The sequence below is a fragment of the Peromyscus maniculatus genome, chromosome 16 (assembly GCF_049852395.1).
Source record: "Peromyscus maniculatus bairdii isolate BWxNUB_F1_BW_parent chromosome 16, HU_Pman_BW_mat_3.1, whole genome shotgun sequence".
Taxonomy (NCBI): Eukaryota; Metazoa; Chordata; class Mammalia; order Rodentia; family Cricetidae; genus Peromyscus; species Peromyscus maniculatus.
The window spans coordinates 67761919-67780096 of record NC_134867.1 but is presented as its reverse complement, the minus strand read 5'-3'; the positions used below and the strand labels follow the sequence as shown (position 1 = coordinate 67780096).

Genomic DNA, 18178 nt, shown 5'->3' with positions numbered 1-18178 from the left:
TTGGGTTTTTAATATGGTTCACTGATCAGCCATTCCCAAACTCCTCCCTCAGCTCTAGTCAAACTAGGGGAGAAGGAAAACACTAAGAGGTAGGTGCCATAACACAGTGTAAATAATCTGGCTAGAGCTGAGGGTAGTATTAGAGAAAAGAAATTATTTTTAAAAAAGAAGCCACTAGGGCTGGAGAGGTGGCTCAGAGGTTAAGAGCATTGGCTGTTCTTCCAGAGGTCCTGAGTTCAATTCCCAGCAACCACATGGTGGCTCCCAACCATCTATAATGAGATCTGGTGCCCTCTTCTGGAATGTAGACAGAACACTGTATGTGTAATAAATAAATAAATCTAAAAAAATTATATAAAAAAAAGAAGCCACTCTTTACAAATGAAAAGCAAAAAATGCCTTTCAGCCAGACCAAGATATTCTCCTTTTTCAAAGGAAGAATAGAGCTTCTGGTAAGGAATATTTTTATCAACATATCAAGTAGTTTTCAAGGTGCTTGATGGTGTCTTAATTTAATCTGCATAATATTCATGGGCTATATAAGCAAGCACCTGAATTGACAGAAGGAAACATGAGACAGAATACTTAAATACCTAAGGTCATACAATAAATACATGGTGAAACTGAGATTAGAATTTAGTCATTCTAATGGACCCAAAGACCTTTCTTGATTACTATGTAAAATAGGCTTCTTATTTTGAGAACATCTCCTTGGAAACAGGCAAGAGAGAGTTCATGAAAGAGGCTTGTTTAAGATTTAGGAAAATTATGAAAAAGATATTAAAAAGAGGTGAAAAGTAAAGGGTGCAAATAGATTCAGCCAATCAAATGGCATGGGAAAATACAAGTAAATTAAAGTTATGTGGGAAAAAAATGAAAAATACCATGACTGGAGAGATGGTACAGCAGTTAAGAGCACTGTCTGCTCTGACAGAGGATGTGGGTTCAAATTGCTAGACCCACATGGTGGCTCACAACTGCCTATAGTCTTAGTTCCAGAGGATCCAATACCTTCTTCTGGCCTACTTCGGTACCAAGTATGCATGTGGTACATACATACATCTTTAAAAATGTATCTTTTTCTTTGTGTGTGTGTGTGTGTGTGTGTGTGTGTGTGTGTGTGAGTGAGAGAGAGAGAGAGAGAGAGAGAGAGAGAGACAGACAGACAGACAGACAGACAGACAGACAGACAGACAGAGACACAGAGAGAAAGAGATAGAGACAGAGAGACACACAGATACAGAGAATATGAAATCCTGGTTCTATAATGAAATGAACATGGATAGCCATAGCAACTTAAGAGCATATACTTGGAGTGTTGGAAAATTAATTAGAAACTCTTCTAGGGTGAGATACAGGTTTTTGTTGAATTAAGAAGGGTTTAACAAGTCTTCAGTCTAAGCAAGTGGCCTTCACCATTTAATCTCTTGCTTATTATTTTGGTGGAACCTCCCAACGCCTCTGAAATGTAACATTTTTCCTGTCAGGGAGCATATCCATAAGAGAATGTCAATACTTGACCCTGCTCATATTAACAGATGTTGTAAAGGATCCCAGACCAGGACAAAGAGCCCATGACCAGCTGTTTCATTGCCTATAATTACAACCTTCATAAATGAATCACTTCCTTTGGCTGGTAGTAGCTTGGGCTGAGCACAGCATTCCCTGAGTTAAAAGCTCTGGAAGCAGTTCACTGTGGGAGCTTTACCATGCAGGTCTGAGAAATGAGGCATGGAAATGAGGCAAGTCATCCTGCTTGTCTGTAAAAGCAAGTTAGCAGCCTGGTGAGCTCATATGAGAAAAGTCATCAAGTCCTGTAATGTAATTGGTTTGACTTATTAGGCTGTAGTTTAGAATATAAAAATCTAACTATACAACATAATCTGGTGTACAGTGTGCTAATTAACCAGCTGGGTCAGCTTTTATAGACTTAATTTTACAGATTTCCTTGAGGATCTAATGTAGTTTGATGACTCAGAGCTGTGTCTTCCTCCTGCTAGAACTTAATAGTCATGGCTCCTGCTTTTCTTCTGTGGGATGTCACAGACCTCATCTTTGTTTCTTTTGTTAAATGATCTCCTTTCATACAGAAATCCCTTTGTAGATATGAATATTAGACACTTCCTTGACAAAGTTCCGAGTTTTCTATTGCTGCCTAGACAACTCTTTTTCTGCTATGTTTCATGGTCATATTGCAGGATAAAGAATTACATTTCAGAACTACCATGCCAGGGTGAAATAGAAGCACAGAAATAGAGTAGCAATAAGGACTGTATTGAAGCTAAGAAGATGAGCTTTTTGTAAAGAAAGAGAGGAAGTGGGAAATCAATTAGTTGCAAGCTTTTACTGAACAAAGCACTGTGGGCTGTGAAGAAAGGGGAAGCAGCAATCTAACAGTCCTCTTTATGGACTGCAGTCATTCAGTTATTAAGCAAGTAGCATAATATACCAATCAAGCTCTTTAATTAACTTTTTAATATTAAAGATAATATTTCTTAATGTAATAAGATCAGAAACTGTAAAAGAAAACAAGTATAAAATATTCTAACTGTGAATATGGCACTGCATTTTCTTATTTTTCTTTCTGTTAAAAGTCCTCTTTACTTACTTACAGTCACTTTGAGCACATAATTTTATATTCTCTTTTCCTAATCAGTTTGATGCCATTAACGTTTTCATCAATGTAAGTCTTCTGAAAACAATGTGTATATAATTTTATGGTTATTTATTATCAACTGAATTTACAGTTACAGAAAAAATTAGAAAGTAAAGTAAATTGCCGGGCAGTGGTGGTGCACGCCTTTAATCCCAGCACTCGGGAGGCAGAGCCAGGTGGATCTCTGTGAGTTCGAGGCCAGCCTGGGCTACCAAGTGAGTTCCAGGAAAGGCGCAAAGCTACACAGAGAAACCCTGTCTCGAAAAACCAAAAAAAAAAAAAAAAAAGAAAGTAAAGTAAATAAAAGCCATCACTGATTTTGATAGCTTATCTATACATTCATACATTGAATAGACTATGCACATCAAATACATAATATCTTAATATGTATTAGTTTTGTTACTTAGCAAGATAGTGTGACTCTTTTTTCCCATGCATTCACATGTACACTTATGCACATATTGATGCTTTCCAAAAGGTGAAAGATTCATGAGATTTGAAGAGAAAGCAGACTGTGGGGTACTTACATTTTGATAAATACATACTGGTACACAGTGTTTTTGATGTAATGAATTCTCTAGTATCAGAGTTTATATTGTTTCATTTCATATATAACACTGCAATAACATTTTAATGGATATTTTTGTTATTTTACTTTTTTAAAAGTACATTTTCAGAATCCCTCAGTTTGTTATGAATTCAAAAGTAACTTACCTGAATGCAACAACAGTAGAATGATTCTTTTAATCACATCCAACTCAATAAGCAAGAAATGTATCATTATATTAATTTATATTTCTTATGTTATTAAGATTTATGTTGGAGAAATTTTATGTTTTCATAGTTATTGCATATTTATGTATTTGTATTTCTTTTGTAAATGACATATTTCATTATCTATTTTGTAAGGAGACCAATCTCTTTTATGTGGAATAGTTTTTCATATTGTGTGAATATATGTCACTGTGATTGGTTTAATAAAAAAGCTAAATGGCTAGTAGCTAGGCAGGATTTTGGGGGCAGAGAGAATGCTGGGAAAAAGAAGGGCAGGGTCAGGAGAGTTGAGAGGAGACATGGAGAGAAACAAGATGAATGTGCTGTGCTGAAAAATGGTACTGCCACATGGCAGAGGGTAGATAAGAAATATGGGTTAATTTAAGTTATAAGAGCTAATTAGTAACAAGCCTAAGCTAGCAGCTGATCATTTATATTTAATAATAAGTTACTGTCATTATTTGGGAGCTGGTGGTCCCAATGAAAAACTCTGCCTATACTTTTACTAATTTATGCTTTTAATTTATTAGTGAAAGGGCTTATTTTTACTATATTGTACAAAGAGACTTTTCTTGTTGCTTGGGAATTCTTAAATCTTCAAAACTGAAGACAACTGGAACAAGAACCACCATGTTTTAAACAGAATTTGACACAAAGTCCACTACCATTACAGCAAGAACTTTTCAGTGACTCATCACCACTAACATCACCAAAAGAATCAAGAAATCATTTTTTCATTTACTTGCATATATTAGGGTTTTTTGTTTATTTGTTTGTTTTGTTTTGTGAGGAGTAGAGAACAACTTAGCTCTCCCTCTTCCAGTGTTTGAGTTGCCTAAAAGCAAAGGACTGGGAGTGTTTGATTACATTTTTGGAGATGGCAGGGTAGAGGTAATGATCTTGCTAGGGTGAAACTGTAATTCATTAATATCAGCTCTCCATCTTCCCACTCTATTTCCTGGCAATACCACCCTACTTTATGCATCTGACTATTCCAGATACTGAGTATAAGTGAGTCATGTAGTGTTTGTCATTCTGGCTTGTTTCACTTAGCATGATATTCTAGGTTTCACCTGGGTTACAACAACAGCAATATTTCCTTTCTTTTAAAAACTGAATGGAATCCATTTTATGCACTATACACATTTTGTTAATCCATTTATCTTCATATGAACTCTTTGCTTGTTCTCACCTTCAGGCTTCTATGGACACAGATATGAGAATGTGTATTTGAGACCCTGCTTTCAAGTTTTTTATTTATACACATAAATGGAAGATGTGAGGTTGTTGAATCATGTGCTAATTAAAATTTTAACTTTTGAGGAACCATCATACTGTTTTCTATAGCAACAACACCATTCTATACATGCATTAATTGTATAAAGATGTTTTAGTATCTTCACATTTTCTCCAATATTGTTAGGGGGAGTAGTATCTCAAAAGTGTGATATAGTGTTTAATTCTAGTTTTGTTGCTTTGCTTCAGTAATCATTTATTAATCTTCAACCACATGTTGTTTCTATCAATGGATTCAACGTTTAGGGAACTAAAATAAAGAGGATTTTATTGGGATTCCTAGGACATTATATGAAGGCTGGGGTTTGAATCAGTTCTGTGTTTCTGAGCTGTGTGCTTTGGGTGATAATGCCTCTTCAGACTTAGTACGCCTGGCTTACTTGGGCTTCCATTTTATTCCTTGTACAATTTTGGAAATTTTTTCCTTTTTTCCCTCTTGATACTGATTTCAGAGCTAGGACAGTGATGACAGTAATTCTAGGTTCCAGCATTGTATGGACCAACACATGCAGATTCTGTTCTTTCACTATTTTACACCCTGAACCAGTTTAGTGAGTGCTGATATGGTTTTGAGCAATCAATGGGTTAGATGAAGATCATTGTTTTAATTTTTTTCAGTCTAGATAATGACTTAATCTATATAGTGATGCTGTGCAAAGAATTTGCTTGATAAATCACTGAACAAACTTTAGCTTGGACAATGTAGGAGTCATTGTAGAGATTAAATGTGATGGGTAACACTGAGAGCCCATCTGAAGGACAAATTCTATATTCCTACATCCTAGCACACACTGGGCCACCTTTCCAATTGCACATTCTTTGAAACTTCCCTTCAAAGCCACCTTACTTTCAAGATTCCTAAAGTCACCTTTGTGCTAGCCTTCACTCCTTGAATTACTTGATGTTTCCTCCAGTGCTTGTTCCCTAAATATGTGTTTTATGTTACATTTTCTCTTACATGTCACACTGCGCCCCCTGAAGTCCAACAAGTCTGAAGTTAGTCCATATTTCTGCATCTCTACATTCTATCTACTATTCTATCTACATTCTATCTATCTATTATATTTAGGTTCAAACTTTAGTTAATTTTAGCCATCTGTATTATGTCAACCAATGATTTGGTATTTAAGTTTTCCTTGCTGACATTATTGACATGGTGAAGTCCACTAATTAAGAATCACAGGAGCTGGGCTGGAGAGATGGCTCAGTGGTTAAGAGCACTGGCTGCTCTTCCAGAGGTCCTGAGTTCAATTCTCAGCAATCACATGGTGGCTCACAACCACCTGCAATGAGATCTGGTGCCCTCTTCTGGCATGCAAGGACACATGGAGGCAGAACACTGTATACATAATAAATAAATAAATCTTTTAAAAAAAAAAAGAATCACAGGAGCAACCTCTAGTCAAACAAAGCTGTATTTAATTAGCTTGCAGTATCAAACAGCACACTTGAGGTAAATGGAAAAGCATTTAAGTCAGAGGAACAGGGAGCATTTACTTATTGAGTATGGTTTTAATTCTGTGCGAGGTTAGAGATGTGTAGATCAGGTCATAGTTAGATGCTATCAAGAATCAGGGACTTTCCATGATTGGTATTATTAATATTTTTTCACTAAAGGTGAGAGAGATTAAACAATGCTAGGTTCATAGGTAAAATAAAAATAATAAACATACCCAGAGGAGAAAGGTAAATTTAGTCATGGGATGGAAAACAGCATTTTGTGTTCAGAGAGTGCCCTTGCTTTGGGCTGGGTCTGAGCGTGATAATGAAATGCACTGATACTTTGCCATTTGAGCTTCACAGTCTGTTTTCATTTTCTCAGTATTGATTTTACTCCCTCTATTCATTCTCCTTCCATGCACAATTGAACTTATCTCTCATATCCAGACAAGCAGTACAGCCACTTTACCTCCTTTTGTTCTCCCATCCTGCCACTCCATAGCCCACTGCTCATTCAGTGAGTAATTTACTTTGCCACTTTTCTGCTCAAAAGATTACAATGTCTTTCTCTTGCTTGGTGAAAATGCCCATATTCTTTATTCTAAAATTCAAGGAAATCCACAATATATTTTCAATATAGTACTTCAAGTAGATTCCATCACCTTTTTTATGTTAGTTTTTAATTTAAACATAACATCTACTTTCCATTTATTACACAACTGTAACACATACCCAAAGTGCCAGGTCAGTCCCATGCAGGCTCCCTGCTTGTCAGTTTAGTCTCTGTGAGCCCCATGATCCCAGTTGATTCTGTGAGCTGTCTTGTGGCTCCCACAATCCTTTCTCTTCTTCTGCAGGAGTCCCCTAACTCTGTGCAGTGTTTAGCTGTGGGTCTACTTCCATTTCCATCAGTTGCTGAACGATGTCCCTCTGATGACAATTGTGCCAGACACCAATCTGGTCACACACTACATATCTACTATATGGTTTTAATGATCTTTTCTAATCTGGGCTGATGATATTTGCACCAAGAGCCAAAGACCACCTAACAAAACCCCAATACTGCACATGAGAAGTCTCCTTTTGAGTTGTTGGCCAGGGCTTTCTAAGTGACTCCCTAAACTGACAGCCTATTTCTGGTGCACTTAGTTACCCTCTAGAGGTAGAAGGTAAGTCCTGATTGCTGAAGACACCATGTACTTCAGAAACAAACAGATGCCCCTGAGCTGGAACTGACTTGAATGCCTCCTTCTTGAGTAGCTTTCATGGTCCAGGAGACACCATGTCAGTTTCCAAAGGAGTGCGGCAACCAACAGTCCTATGATGCCTATGAACCACATCAATAGTGAGCATAGCATGATAAACCCTAAGGGTGCAGTAATGGCACACATACCTTGACAGGAACCAATAGCTCTTTAAGTGAACTTAAGATCCATTCAACAAGAAAAAAACTATTGGTGATACTGGAAAAATAGCTGACCAATGAGTGCTAATGATATTATGCTTATTGGAGGAGAATTTATAACTACTATTTTACTAAACTAGCATAATCCCTAACAATAGTCTACAAACATTTGTCTCAAAATTCTTACATTTAAAAACTGCATAAATATTGCTTTAATATATAAGTAAACATACTCATAGAGAAAGAGATAAAATTTACTTACAATAAAATTTTTTAAAGGTCTCTCTTTTTTTTTTTCCTTGATGGAAAATGTTAGAGTAAGGGGTTATACAAAGTTGGCAAAGTGTTAGATAATTCCTCTAAAAAATGTCTACTTTGGGCACTTCAACCTGTGTGATTTAAGCAATGACATTGCAGATATTCATTCCCCACTCCCCATTCTCTTACTGGTTTCTGTTCAATCTTAGAAATATGAGTCAATAAAAATAGTTTCCTTAGCTCTTGATTGGACAGAGACTGTAAACACAGTTTCTTTCAAGGTAATTCTCTTCTCTCTATGAGTTAAACACTATTTATGCTACCACAATGAATAAAGTGTAAACATGATTAATTATCCACAAAACTCAATTCTTATTCCCATGCTAATGAGTTTATGCAACAAAATTACCCAAAACCTGTTACAAGTGTGATTTATTTATGTGCTTTGATTAGTATCTTTCTTCCAAAAAATTACATATAATTTCCACTGTGGTCATGACTTTTTTTTTTTCCCACAGTTTCTCAGTCTTTGGATGTTACTGGGGCTACATAATTCTGTGCTTTGAAGGTATGGAAGCTGGCTCATTATTCTTCATTCTCAAGTGTCCCTGCACTGCCAGAGGCCCTCTGGTATCTCACTAATGTGTATTCCTTGGATTCTGTTGTCCAATATTCAAAGGGCTAGCAAAGCAACCCTTCCCTGACTGCATATTTGGACTGGGAGCTCAAAGACATTGGAACAAGGAGATCAATATTGATAGTCATTGATAAACACAGCTCCACTTTCTTCTAGATGTTTTTGTTGGTTCAGAGAAGATATTTTTTCAACATGATCTGCTCTATTAGGAGATAATAGTTTTTCCATTACTGGATTTTCCTATATATAGACGACAGGCATTCTCCAGGATACTCAACCTGCTCATTTATCTCTGTGTGATGGCAGAAGCCCAGGGCATCTAAAAAACATGTTATTGCCCCGAGACCTCCTTGCTCTCTTTCTTAATTACTTATAAAATATGTAATAGATGAGTAAAAGGATAAAAATTTGGCTATAAGTAAAAATGTTTGCTTCTAAGATTAAATTCTCTATGTATTGATACATCCTAAAACGATCTTCAATTGTAATATACATTACAAAATATAATGATATATCATCTAAAATACATATACATATATTAGATGATGTATAGTTCAGAAAATAGAGCAAATAGAGAAAGCTTCCCATATTGAATATGAACTTGTGAGAAGAGAGAAAAGATAAAACATTGACGAAGCATGAAAGTGTGCCTCTTCCCTTTCAGTAGTCTGTTTTCTTATGAATGGCTTCAGCTGAATTACTCTAAGAATTTCTGGCTGAGGTCTGAGGTAATTTGAATGAGAAATGTCCTCCCATAGGCTCTAGGGTTTAAATACTTGGCCCCAGCCGGTCATGCTGTTTGAGGAGATTTAGGAACTGTAGCTATGCTGGAGGAAGTAGGTCACTGGGGGTGGGCTTTGAGAGTAAAACGCCTTGCACCACTTCCGGTTCACTCCCTGCTTTATGCCCCACTTTGAATACGTGAACTTCCAGCTTCCTACTCCTGATGTCATGCCTGCCCCCTTGCTGCCGTGATTTCTCACTATGGTGGAATCTTCTCCTTCTGGAACGGTATGCCCAAACAAACTCTTCCATAAATTGGTTTTGGTCATAGTGTTTTGCCATAGTAACAGAAAAGTAACTAGTTCAGCATCCTTTCCTTTATATGGATCTGTATAACCCCTCTGTCTTTCAGGAGTGAGGGCTTAGGACTTGAGGCCAAGCTGAGAGACATTAAATTAAAGGATCTGTGGGCTTTGTGAATAAATCACTTACCCTTCTTCACCTTCATATTATCTATAAAGCTGGGATATTATAGACTGAATTACATCCCCCTTACCCAGAATTCATGCCACACACTAAAGTGTCACTGAATCAGGAAATAAGAACTTTAGAGGAGTAATTAAGATTCATTGAGATTGTTAGAGTAAACTCTCATCTAAAATGACAGTTTCCTTATAAGACAAGATAGGACAAAGGCATTCATAAAGGGAAGACCTTGGGAGGGCAGTAACAATCTAAAAGGGCCAGAAAGGGGCCCTCAGAACAGCTAATGTACCTAGCTCTTGGAAGTCTAGTCTTCACTACCATAAGAAAACACATTTCTTTGTTTAAGTTACACTGTCAGTGTTTCCTTATGGCAATCCTAGCAAACTTACACAGGGGGTAATGTTATAATTCCTAGCCACACGACCGCGCGTTCAATGTCCAGCAGTCAGGAAAAATGCTTAGTCATTACAGGGCCTTACGTGCTGTTCAACATAATCAGTGTGCCATGTGATCACGTAGTCTATGCGCATGCATGGTGTAGCTACATAAGCCCATATGTGCATGTGCGGCAGGCAGGGGGCACGTGGGGGGGGACCTATAAAAGCAGATTCCACCCTTTCCCTGTCCTCTCCCTCTGTATCATTAATTTCCCTATACTTTCCCCTCCCTAATAAAACTCTATTTTGGGTCTTTTTTTAATTAGGAATTTTTTTTACTCATTTTACAATCAAAGATCCCCCTCTTCCCTCCTCCCAGCCCTCAGCCTTCCCCTCCCAGCCCACCCTCCCCATTCTCTCCTACAAGAAGGTAAAATAACTCTTATTGTGGGTTCTGTTATACCCCGTGTTCTCTCTTTCCTGGGAAACAGGTAAAATGCTATGCCTACTTGCAGAGAGTGATTTTAAGATGAATAAAAATTCACATGTTGGCTCACTGCAAAATGCAGAATAGATGTTAAGTGCTACTGCAGACACAAATCCTTATTTTTTTTTCTTGTTCTTTATCATATCACTTTCAGTTTCTTTAAATGAGAGCATGGCTCCCAAAGAAAAGACAATTAAGTTGAAAGCACAAAGATCATGCTATGAGGTATCTCTGTATCTGTTTATGTTTTAGATCTAAAGAAGACTTGCAGGTCCCTTTTTTGTTAGGAGCTCAAATCTTAAGACACCTATGTGAAAATCTGCTCTTTGGTCTAGTAACATGTATTTGCGTTTCATTTCTCCCTAGCCACTTCCCATTCTCTTCGTTCATACTGAAGAGAATAGCAAGAGAAGACAGATTAGCATTTGCAGGAGCAATCCTCCAATAGTCTTTTTTGTTTTTCTCACTGAAGGAATATTATTTTTCTGTTAGCCATCTTCAATAAAATCATTCATTTTATGCAATAGACTATCAAATAATACCCTAAGAATAGTTAGTATTTTTATAGCTGAGTTCTTCTGGAGCTACCCATGCTGTATAAATACTGTCTCATTGAAAACATGTGTGCATCCCCATGCATTAGGTTAGTGGCTGCTGCCATTCCCCTAATGTGCAGATGGAGAAACAGAGGGTGGGAGTCTTTTGAAAATTTAGAAACCAGGGAGGAGATACAGAAAAGCACCACTGCAGATAAAAAGCACATCTAACTACATTGTCTAACTCCCTACATTGCCACAGCCTCATGGCATTCAGTAAAAAGCCACAGGTAGACTGTTTTGATGAGTACTTCAAAGCTGAAATTACTATTAATATTGGGTTATTTTTCTCTAGGAAATAGGGCCCTGGGTTTATCTGGTGAGGTCTGAGAAGTATTTGTAAAGTCTGTTGCTGTTTTTGTTTCTTTGTTTGGTTGGTTGCTGAGACAGCTATGGATCTTACTGGCTTATCCAGCTCGTCTTTGTATATTCTTATATCTGAGTTTATCTCTTTCATAATCCTGACAGCAATATTAGTAACAGCAAGATTGTTCACCATAACAGCAAGATCTTACCTTACAACAGCAAAGTTCTGCCCTACATTGTTAAACGATTCTCACTCCTGCAAATCTAGTGCTTTATTTCTTCTGGTCTAGTCAGCAATCCCAATCCCCCTAACTCAAGAGTCTGCATATTTATTTGCATATACTAAGTTTTGATACTTTTATGAAACATTTACATATTACCTCCATCTTTTAATTCATTCTTTTCTTATATGCTCTTTGTTTCCTTTCTTGAATATGGCTTAGTCACGTGGCTACACAAACTAATAAGTAAGCTTATCTGAGCTAATAACAATTGATTAACGAAACCTACACAATTGACAGCACAAAATGGCATTGTAGTTCCACCGCAAAACAATTAGAAATAGAGACTAAACATGATGGAGATGCCAAAGTTAACATTTCTTCTGTTCAGAAATTGGTTAATGGCAACAACATTTAGCTAGTGTATAAAACAAAAAGTCCAGAGGGGACCAAGACACTGCAGGTGATTTTGCTTTTAGGATCAGGGCTGAATTGAAACAGAAACTGATAGGTTTTTATTATAATATCCATCTCTTTGTAAACTCGAGTAAGCAGCCTCTTGGCCAACTCAAGACATAGCTACTACTACACATCTGCAGTTTCACAGAAGACTCACTGTTGGTGAAAGTTTTCTGATGGCAGATGATTCATCAGATACTGAAGTAGTCACATCCTTCCCGTGCAGTGAAGTGGAGAACAGCATAGATCTTATAGCCCAATATTTTAATAATACGGCATATTGAGATATAAGTTTCTTAATTTGATTTTGTTTATCTAGAATTATATTTCTTGAATAGTTTTGAGATTTGCCTCATGGGAAAATGTATTTCTGAGGTCTTTGTTCTCTAGGATATAAAAAATTCTATTTTGATTTTTTTTAAAGTTGGGAAGTACTAATTACTTTGTCTTGTTATCAAAATTCAGATTGTAAATGCTTGCTTTCTTTTAAAAAATTTTAAAGTCTGGGGTTGGGGATTTAGCTCAGTGGTAGAGCGCTTGCCTAGCAAGCACAAGGCCCTGGGTTCAATCCTCAGCTCCAGAAAAAAAAAATTTAAAGTCAATTTTATTAACTCAATACATTAATGATTTTTAAAAAAGAAAAGTATAGTGGAGGGTTTGGATGGAGAAAAGGGGAGGGATTAATGTTATAATTATAATCTCAAAAAAAGAAAGAATAATTTTTATTTATTTATTTATTTATTTATTTATTTATTTATTTATTTATTTATTTATTTATTTATTTGGTTTTTCGAGATAGGGTTTCTCTGTGTAGCTTTGCACCTTTCCTGGATCTCACTCTGTAGACCAGGCTGGCTTCGAACTTAAAACAGATAAAACAGGGTGCTTGCACAGCTGGGAGAGAAAGGCACAGGGCAGCAGAGCTGCCTGTGGGCGACAGGCACAGCGGTCATGTCCGGTGGTGGTCGGCATTGATGACGGAGATGTGCGACGGTGTGGAGCTCCTGCAGAACCATGTCTCAACTGAACAGGGCTTGTTCTAATCCTGCCAGCTGGCGCTCAACTTGGAGCCACTGAGGCTGTGACCTGTGCTGCTTGCACTTCTGGGAGATGTGAGTGTGGGGCAGCAGAACAGCCTGCAGGCTGTAAGCACAAAGGCCGAGCCTGGCAAGCCTTGGGATGGCAAACATAGAGGGTAGGGAGGAGAGATCCTGCTAGGAGCTCACACAGAACCTGCCCCAGACACCCTGCATAGCTGCAACACCATCCTGACTCTGGGCAGCAGTAGGACATCTGTCCACTGTTTATGGGACTTCAGAAGCCAGAAACCTTTGACCAGACCAACAACTGGTTGTAATGAATACTTTCATGCAATGCTGTTTGGGCAGTGTGTGTGTGTGTGTGTGTGTGTGTGTGTGTGTACTATGTGACACACTGCAGTTTCCAATGTCACTGTGATGAATGAATATTTTGATGGAGAGGTGGGAAAGATGGTGGACAGGGGAACATGTTGTTACCAAGTAGGGCAAACAGGGTGGTGTGCAGCAACCTGGATCTTGCACTCTGACCCAGCCCCGGAACACACTGCCCAGCCACATGGTTGTCCTTGTTCTGAACAATGACAGATGTCCAAGATGAAGGATGTCTAAGGATCATTTTCTGGATTGGACCCCCACAAAAGACCCTAATGTTAAGTGCTGTCCCTGGAGGCCCCTATGGTATCTGTGATCCATTGCCCCAAGCTGTGTTGAAGCCAAAGGTTTCAGGTGGATGTCTGTGGTTCAATAGCAGCCAGGAGCTGTGTTGATGATGTCCCTGGCCTGAGTTACCACCAAAGGCCATACAGACATCCTGGACCCATGTTGATGTTTGTGGTCAATGATGCTGCTAAGGGCCATGTCTGGGTCGATGATCCTAATGCAACTGGGGTCTGTGTTGATGTCTGTGGCACATGCTACCACCAAAGGCTAAGCAGATGTCCATGATCTGTGCTGCAGCCTGAATCCACATTGATGTCTGTGGGCTGTGCTGCTGCTGAGGGTCATGTTGATGTGAGTGGCCTGCACTGACACCTGAAGCCATGTTGATGTCCTTGGCCTGAGCTACTGCCAAGGACTATGATGGGGTCCATGGCTGGTGTAGTGGCAGAGGGCTGTGTTGATGTCTGTATTCTGTACTGCCACAAGAGACAATAATGCTGAAGTCCATGGCATATGCTGAGGCTGGAGACCATGTGGATGTTCATGGCCCATGCTGTTGCCAGAAACTATATGTAAGTCCATAATTCCTGCTCTTGCTAACTGTAAAGGGCAAGGAAGCTAAGTTTGTCATGGTGTTGATAACTGCAGACTCACAGTTGAGAAAAAGGGACATAGAAGGTTTCTGTGACAACTCCCCCCACCAACCCAAAGTAACAATTTAGACAGAAAGCCATCAAAGAGAACTCTTAAAAATTGTATGATAAGGATGCTGAGGTATAGCTCTCCACAACTGATGGCTTCTGGTGTGGGTGTGGGTGGGGAAGGACTCAGTTTTCTTTAAGGGACTGGCCGCTAGGAGTTTGACCCTGCTCCAATGAATATATGGGCAAGAGGGGTAGACCTGAGAGGACTGGGAAGTGAATGTGCTCAGGATTCATGATGTGAAATTCCCAAATAATTAATAAAAATATTATGAAAGAAAAAGGATAACACAGTGCTCATATTTTCGATCAAAAATACTGTACTTTCTTAGGAAATGAGCTGCTGTAAAGGAAGTGTCAGGGAGGGGTTGCAACACAGAGACTCATTAAATGAGGTGAGCTGTCACTGCACCAAGAGAGCAGTTCCCTCAGTGACCAGGCTCTAAAAGCTACATGACAGAAACTGATCACTATAACAGAAAAGTTTCCTGAGAAAATATGCTTGATAAATTTCAAAATTCATCTCCTGTATTTTATGTTCAAAGCATCATCATAAGTATTTACTCTCAGTTTAAAATGTTTTAAAGGTTCATAATCCTTGTTTCTGTATTCCTTGGTACATGATTAATGTTTCTGAAGATATTGCCTCCATATCGGGTCATACCCTATCTTTCTGTAGTCAATATTTGTTTTCTTTTCTTTTCTTTTTTTTTTTTTTTGGTTTTTCGAGACAGGGTTTCTCTGTGTAGCTTTGCGCCTTTCCTGGAGCTCACTTGGTAGCCCAGGCTGGCCTCGAACTCACAGAGATCCGCCTGGCTCTGCCTCCCGAGTGCTTGTTTTCTTCACATAAAAGAAAATGGTATTTTTGTGATGTTAGGGAAATAGGGCAATGACAGGTTTTAATAAAATCCAGAAACTGGCCTCTTTAATAGACCAATCCAAACGGCTGAGTAGTTGAGGCAGTTTGTTAAGGTGAGCAGGTCACGTGCCCATCCTGAGTACTGGAGGAGCCAGTCACACACTTACATCCTGCTACATAAAAGCACCACTCAAAAGATGCAAGGTGGTCAGTTCTCCAGGGTCTGATTCTGCTCAGCAATGGCAACTGTCATGAAAATGTAGGCCTTTTTCAAACATTAGTGCTCCTAACATCTAACAGATTGCCTTGTATGTCTCTTGCTTTACCCTAAGCATTGCTATAAAGCACTGCATGCCTTCAAAGTTTACTATGAGGATGAACCTTCTTTTCTTTTCAGCCCCATTCACTTAAAAAACCACAAATATGAATATACATAATGTACAATATACAGACACGCACAAATATATGCATATATATGTTTATATATATATGTGTGTGTGTGCGTATATGGTAGTATTTGACTTTTTCTTTTTAGTCAGGATAGTATATACATATTCACTACTGGTTGCTTCTGTGAAACCCTACAGTGAATACTCATGCAATGCTATGTATTTGCATTCATTAAATTCTTGTGTTTGTCACATGGTGATTGAATTTTGAACTACTGGATTATGGGGATAATTGCTTACACATTTTGGTATGCTGGGTCAATCACACTGACATAATGCTGGGGATATATTCATCTATTTGCTTAGAAGTTCAAATCTGAATGCAACTTGGTACAGAATGGGATTATAGTTGGCAGAGTTCCACAAAAGTATTTAACTTCAAAATAACATTTTATGCTTTGCTTTGTCACATCAACATCTCCTCTCAAGGTGAAAATCCCGATAGCAACTGAGCATACAGTGATGGACTGGAAAATGAGAAGATGTACATTATAAAATTTATTCAAAGACTGAGGGATACACTAGTTTTCTCCCATGAAATTGGGTTTATTCTTTTTAGATTTATTCTGCACTTATAAAAATATTCCTTTCTTCCTTTACTTACTACTTTAAACAGTAAATACCATCACTTTAAGTATAATCATTGGTAACTCCTCAATCAATTGGGTAAAAAAAAATTTTTCCACTTTACACATGAATAAGTTGAAAACCTAGGTACATAAAGGGTTGGGCCAAAGCCATGTGTTATATTATTAGCAATGCTACATTATCACTTAGAGTTTATATCTTACTCAATAAAGAATCAAAGTCTATCATATCCCCTGCTCCTGTAGGAATGTGGTAAATATTGTTGGGTGAATAGATTATTTTGATTACTAATTAAAACAGAAGTTGACCTACATGACTGGTATGGCCCTGGTGCATATTGATGAATGGGGAACCCTGAAAACCATGAGGATTTCTACTATCCATTCATCAAGCAGGCAGGTTTCTCTTAGGGATTATTTAATTTAATTCTACTTATTCTCAGTGTCCTAAGATACATATTCAAATAAAGACTTAGAAGTTAGATTGTTGGCTCCTGACTGCTTGTGTTTTCCATAAATTCATGTTTGAATGTATGATGAAAATGCTGTGGGATTGTGGTAAGACAGATAAGGCTATTTATTGATAACAAATGAGGTAAATTAGTAGTTCTTATGTGTAAGAACTAAAAGAACTGAATAAATGTGTGTTCTGGTTAGTTTCCACTTTAACTAATAACCTAGAATAACCTGGAAATGGGGAACCCCAATTGAAAAAGTGCTTAATCAGATTGGCCTGTGGCGATGTCTCTGAGAGATTGCCTTGATTAATGAGTGATGTGGAAGGCCTAGTCCATTATGGGTCACACCATCCCTAGGCAGGTATGCCTGGGCTGCACAAGAAACCTAACTGAGCATAAGCTAGTAAGTGAGCCAGTGAGCAGCATTTTCCCATGGTTTCTGCTTTAGTTCTTGCTTTGAATTCTGGTCCTAACTTCAATGATGGATTGGATCTGGGATTTGTAAGCTGTTAGCCCTATGTTTGCTTTTGGTCAGAGTGTTTTTATCATAGCAACAGAATGAAACTAGAAAAACACTGCCTTGGTTTGCATTCTTCTGCTGTGATGAAACACCATGACAAAAGCAACGTGGGGAGGAAAGGGTTTATTTGGCTTACACTCTCCAGTTACAATCCATTATGAAGGGAAACCAGGGCAGGAACTCCAGGCAGGACCCTGGTGGCAGGAACTTAAGCAGAAGCCACAGAAGAACACTGATTACTGGCTTTATTCTCAAGGCTTGCTAGACACTTTCTTATAGCACCCAGATCACTTGCCAGGGGTTACACTGCCTATATTTGAGCTGAGCCTACCCACATTAACCATTAATCGAAATGCCCCACAGACTTTCTCATAAGCCATTTGAGGGAAGCATTTTCTCAAGAGGAGTTGCTTCTTCCCAGGTGATTCTAGCTTGTGTCAAGTTGACAAAAAGCTAGCAAGCACAAACAGGAAACTTAAACAACACATACAATAGGAGCAAAGCTGAAGCCCCAATGAGAAAGTAGGAAGTGAAGGATCACTTAAAATTAAGTTAATGGAATCCTTAAAACATCACCTAAATGCATTGGTTAGAGTTCAAAGGAAAAGAAACAGAAGGAAGGAATATAAGAAGTAGCTGTAATGGAGTCACCACTAGCATCTTTAGTCAATCTTTGGATCAATATTGTGGAACCAATAAAGAATTCCAGCACATAGACACTTTAAGGAGCAATGGGATTTTTTTAAGTCTCTTAAAGAAAAACATGCCACTAAGTGAACATCT

General features: G+C 38.2%; 1 long non-coding RNA gene and 1 other non-coding gene across 2 annotated transcripts in view; both read left to right on the top strand.

Annotated features, from left to right (window-relative positions):
- The window catches only part of LOC143268938 (uncharacterized), a 174215-nt gene that overhangs the window by 83868 nt on the left and 72169 nt on the right, over positions 1-18178 (top strand). The window lies entirely within an intron of this gene.
- Positions 12624-12704, top strand: Trnaa-agc (transfer RNA alanine (anticodon AGC)). The gene has a single exon. It is a non-coding gene; the product is annotated as a tRNA-Ala (tRNA).